Below are 6,000 nucleotides of genomic sequence, written 5' to 3' on the forward strand. Positions count from 1 at the left end.
TTCACCAAAAAAACACAGGCAAATGTTCAATTTTGTAGTGCTCTTTCCCTGCCAAAACCAAGAATGATTTGATGCCTCCTTCATGTAATGAGTGACTTATGTACACTGAGATACGTGAAACAAGATTAATAAATTTAGGAGGATAAACAAACAAAAAGTAAACTTTCTGACTTCCACAAATTAACCTTGATCAATTTTATGCAGATCCTATTTCTGTGTTGCTCTTAAATTAGTTGTATGTCTCCACATGCCTCATCTCACCTTATTCAGTAGTTTTGTTTCATCTTGATTTATTTTTACAGATGTTGCTCTTGCATCTCAACTTCTTGCTAATGCACATGTGCAAAGCATTATGGTGCTGCCAGAATCCTCTCTGTTACAAGAACTGCATTATGAGGCACACTAATAAATGGACTCTTGTGATTTTTCTAAGCCATGAGTAGTTCTGGGTTAATTTTTCTTCCCTGATGCTCTTTCCAAGACCTGATGTTAACCTGAAACACCTGCTGAGCTCAATTTTTCTTTTGGCCATTTGCTGTTGTCTGGTTTGTTCTCCAGCAGGCCACGTAATTATTACTCTTCAGATCAGACTGTGCTTGCATGGCAAGTTAATGTATCCAGCAAAACAACTCACTCTGCCCATACCTTTCCAAGAACAAGCTAAGGGTTGAAAGGCATTTCAGTCACTGCCTTGAAAGCTGCAGAGGACATCAGCTGCAGTTCTAGATGTGGGGAATCTTAAACAAAAGGGATGGGGTTAGCATGTAACAAATTTGCAGAGGAATTTATGGTAGAGATATGATATGTGTGAGTGAATTGAAGTCTCTCATTGCCATTGAGTGCTGGTGGGCTGTCCTAGTGCTTTGGATGCACTGGAGAAAGGATGAGCCTGAAGAACAGTTCACAGTAGCTTGTGAGCTGTCCTGGGCAGTCTAGTAGTGACCTTTAGGAGGTTTCTTGTGCATGAGGGGAGTAGAGGTTGTCTTTGCTCTTTCTCTATTCTCAGCACCAAGGCTGGTGCTTGTATCAAGCTTAGAATATTGCTCTTGCTGTGAAAAAAATATGTGTGACTCTGACTTGCTCTGTTCAGTGCACCAAAGCAGTCCCTGACTAGCCCTGTGTTCTTATTTCATTACAGGTGGTGAGGTAAAGAATGGGCTTATAAAACAGCAAAGGAACAAAAGGTGCCCTTAAGAGATGACTAAATCCTTCCCAAGTTCATCCTTGTTTCTCTATGAATATGTGGAACTCTTTGCTTTTGCTCTGTATACATGAAGCTCTGTATATTTTTTCAGTGTGACAGGGACTTAGTGCAAAAATGTCTCTTCTTCAACCACTCAATTGTAAACATGTGCTTGCAATCAAAAGTGTACAAATGAATGCCATAGGTAATATTCCAAAATCGGAAGTTTTGGGTTTTTTATAGGAATCGTTAAGTTTCATAGTTCATTGGGTCACCTTTTCCCTTGGAAAAGCTAGATTGCATCCATCTAGGAAATCTGGATGGTTTATACAAATCTCCTTTTTATATTGTATTTACTATTTCTAGAGCAAGAAGAAACAGACAATGCACAGGGCAGTGTACATTACAAATGAGCTGAACAGAGACCCACCTGTCCTGCTTCAAAGTTAATAACCTGGGGTTTTCTGCAGACATCCAGCATGATTTTCTAGAAATCCTTCTCAAAGGATACTTTGCACTGTCTTTATGAAAGGAGTGCATAAATCAACTACCTTAAGGGACCAATGAGGCAGTCTTTAGAAGCTCAGAAGAAAAGCTCTATTTATTTTTTTTCCCTGGCTACAAAGCTGCTCCATTTTTTTTCTAGATGGGGAAAAACCATGGAGAAGTTATGCAATATTGAGGAGATGTCATGTTTTTGCTCATATTAATGTACTCCATTCATATTACTCTTTAAAACCGCTGAGACACAAGGAATAAATGTGCTTTGCTGAAGTCAAACTAAGATTTCTTGGCTTCCAGTGGTGGATAAAGCAGAAGGATCACTTTTGAGGTGTAAATGTGACATTCTGTAAGGATACAAGACCATGATTAGAGAGGCATGATGTTTTCTGACCTTTGGGTTCCCAATAGAGGCTTTCACATATTCTGGCAAAAAGAAGAACCAGCCAGCCAGCCAAATGCAAATCCTTCAGCCCTGTTGGGTAGGGAGAGACTTGTTAACCTGTGAGTCTCTCAGCTGCTATCCTATCTTTTCTCCCACCCATCTGAAGGAGGCTTGGGTTGGAGGGGACTTCTCCCTGTGGCAGATGTGCCGTGCTGATAGGCTGTGAAAGGAGGCTGGGCAGGGAGCAGTGGAGCAGGTTTGGAAAGTGCTGTGGCAGCGGCCTACAGAAGGCCCTTTGAAGGCTTGGCCATCTGCCTGCAGGCATAGCTCTGGGCATAACCCCACCTGCTCATTAGTGAAACCCCACCTGTGGGTGGAAGGTGCTCAGCCAACAGCTGTACTGGTGCAGATCAAAGGTCCATCTACTGTAGCATCCTCTGTCCTGCAGTGGCCCGTGGAAGATGCTTACAGAAAGTGCAAGGCAGCAGCAAATTGCAGCATGAGCCCTTCTCACACCCATTCAGCTCTTTCAGTCAGCATCTCTTCTCTGTAGCATCATATCATGCTTTTTATGCTTTTTTATTGTGTGCCAATGAGTTCCACAACTGCACCATGAATTGGGTGGAAAAGCACTTCATTCTCTTTATTGTGAACCTGCTCCTCAATAAGGTGATGTGAAAACAGCAAGCAGTTGTTCCCTCTCCAGCTCCACAACATTTGGGGTTTACAGTGCAGACACCACTTTCTCCCTAAGTTTTGGAGTTCAAACTCGCAGTCAGTTCTCTTTCCACTTGCAGGCCTGTCCCAGGTCTCCAGCTGGTTTTCCTATATGATCTCTGTGCCCTTCCAAATTATTCCCTGTCCCTTTGGAGTCAGGTTGACCAAAATGACCAGTATCTGATGTGTGGGCACCCCACAAAGGCCAGCACTGTTTTATACTCAGCTCAGATCCTTTCTTGACCATGTCTGGTGCACAGTTTTCTTTTTGACCCATGTTGGCTTCAAGACTGATGGTGAAGAAGAGGTGCTTGTCTCATGCCTTGGCTCTGCATGCTCCTGGTTCTTGTTAGAGCAAAGCTGTCTGAATCCCACTGTTCTGAGTGCTGGGATCCCTCCAGAAGCTCACTCTACCATGTCTGTCTGCAAGGAGCAGCACTGGGGTGTGGGGGTCCACAGTGGGCCTGGGAATTGTGATCCTGTTTATTTGGGGCAGGGCTGGAGTGGGTGGATATGCCAATGGCAAGGATTTGTGCACACCAGGCAGTACAGGAACAAGCCCTGCAGCCTTCCCAGCAGCCAGGAAGCTGAAAAGGATGTGGGCATCAGTGAGTGTGGAAGAAGGCTGTGTTTTGGGGAATGCTACATCACTAAGATCTAGAGGTGAGGGTTACATAGGTACCACATTGCACTGGTTCATCCCTCTTCAATTGCTCTGCTGCTGAGGAGCTGTGCCACAAGTCACAGCTGGCACAGCCTGTCCCAAAGTGGTGAACCCCCAGCCCTGCACCCTTCAAGGTGAGGTTGAAAGGGCCACATTCATACTGCACCACCACCACGTGTGGTTTGCTGCTGGAGAGGCAGCAGGGAGAAGGAGGAAGGGGTGGGTGGCTGGTGGCCACTGCCCTGTGCCCTGCCCTGGGTAGACCTGTGGCTGCTCAAGCTGTGAGGAGAGCAGCCCAGGAGGCTTCTCCCCCCATTATCTATCAGCTCTGGTTCATCACTGGGCAGCCTCTTGTGAAAAGCTTACCCATGTGCGACAACTGCTTCAGACAGCTCATTGTTTAGGAGCAGGAGAAATCCTTTGGCAGGGCTTTTCTAGGTTCTGATACCTGCAAGTGCTGCAAAAAGCAGTTGAAAATTAGTTTTGTGTATCTCTTTTCAAAACCATGTAGGTGTAGCATCATTTCAAAATAGTGTATGATAGCTGTTGGGAAGAAGGGGATTATCCCTCTTTTGTACCTTTTTTAGCTGTGGGCCCAGGGCCTGACCTCTCTGTGAGTTAGAAATTATGGGACAGTTTGTATCTGCTTCCCCTTTTGCCATGTGGCTTCTCTGAGTGCTTCCCTCTTTGGTGGTCCCCTCACTGATGTGTGTCTGCATCACTGGGCTCCACTCCAAGATCCTCCATGTGTTTCTTACAAGGAGGTGCAAAGGGCTGGGAGAAAGGGCTGCTCATGCTGAACTCACAGTCAGCCTGGGCAGGGAATGTGCCAACAGCCCTTTTTCTGGCTGAGCTGATGTCCCTGACCTGCTCTGCCTTCTGTGAGGCTGAAAATCCCCAGGCAGGGCTGTCCCTCCACAGGGCCCTGCAGGCTCAATGGCTGCTGCATTTTCTCATCCCCACCTCCCAAAAGAAAACAGAAGTGGTGAGTGCAGCAGCTTCTCAATGGGAGGTAAAACTGCTGGAGTTGAACACTTGGGCAAGTTAACAGGTGAGTGTGGATGTGCAAGCTCTCCTCTCCATTTCTCTTTCCTTTTTTTTTAAATTAAATTATAGCCAAAAAAAGAAAGAAGAGAAAAAAATCAACAGTGAAGAGCTCTGCTCTCTTAAGACACACACTGGGAAGTGCAAGGGTGCTGCCTGGGCTCCCTGGCCCACTGGGATGTGCCTGGATGCCACCCTCAGCCTGGTGAGGCTCCCTGGCATGCTGGCACAGAGACATCCCTCATGCACGGCCCCAGGACAGGGCAGGTCCCCAGGGAGGTTCTGACAGTCTGCTGACATGGCTTTCAGTGCAGATAAAGCAGTGAGGTTATCTCAAGTGCAGCAATATCCTCTGAAAAAGCGAGGAGGAGAAGCCTCTTTGCACCGTGTCACCCGGGATAAAAGCCTGTTAGTGGGCAGGGGTGGTGGGAGCAGAGCCAGCACCTTCTAGGGGCATCCTGAGGAGCAGCCTGGGTGTGTGGGACCCCCAGCACAGGGCAGTGCAGGGAGCACATGGCAGACATTTTCCAGCCTGGCTGTTTGAATTTTGCTCTATATTTAGTGCCCCAAAGGAGTGCTTTGATTCGCAGTGTTCCCAAGCACCTGCTGCTCCCATGGACTCGGGTGGTCTATATGGGTCCCAGCGAGGCTCGGGGTTCAGCTGCTCCCTCTGCATGCCTAAATTTGGGTACTAAAGGTTGGTGCTGCGGGTGCTATATTCTGCTGGGGTTTGTGTTTCTCCTGCTGTGGGGCACGGTGCTAATCTGGGGTTTGTGGGCAATGTGTTTTCAAAACAAGGGTGGCTTTGATTTGCCAGTTTCTGGTTCAGCTCGTCTGCGCGATTAATGGTTTTTCAGAGCAGAGAGAGATTAAAACTTACAGAAATAAAACCTGAATATAGTCTAACTGCTTCTTCCCAGCAGCAGATGCCTGGCACACACAGCGTGTCTGGTGCAGGACATCCCTCTTGCAGTGGGAGCACTTTCCAAGGCCTGTTCCCTGCACACCCAGTGGAAAGGCTGAGCTCTAATGCTGAGTGTGGCCACCCTGCTGTCAAAACCTCCAGCTGGCTGTGACAGCTCAGTGGGACACTGCTACAAGTGGCCTTTTAAGGAGCCCTGGTCTGGGACTGGGCATAAACACTTTTCCCCTTCATGCTCATTTCCAGGGCAGGTAATTTATGTATCTTGGTAAGAACTGGCAACCATGTCCATGCTTCTGTCCCTTTGTAATATCCTGTTGTTGCTTTCCAGAGAAAAAATACCAGCAGACATTCAAGGTTACTTCCTTGGCATGCTCTGTGTGTTTTCAGCCTGATTGTATCTGCACTGTGTGGATGTTTCCTGACGTGCTGCATCTCCCCCACTCTTGCATCACAGGCTGAACATTAACTGTGCATGCTTTGCTGCAGCAGACCTTTCCTTTCTGACCACAGCCCCAGCTGCCTCTCAAAGGCTTGCTCCCAGCCACATCCCCTCCTTTGTCCAGCTCCCAGATTGCCCCTCA

This window comes from Agelaius tricolor, unplaced genomic scaffold (assembly GCF_023055355.1).
Source record: "Agelaius tricolor isolate 1412-34295 unplaced genomic scaffold, bAgeTri1.0.p SCAF_5, whole genome shotgun sequence".
In the NCBI taxonomy this organism is placed as follows: domain Eukaryota; kingdom Metazoa; phylum Chordata; class Aves; order Passeriformes; family Icteridae; genus Agelaius; species Agelaius tricolor.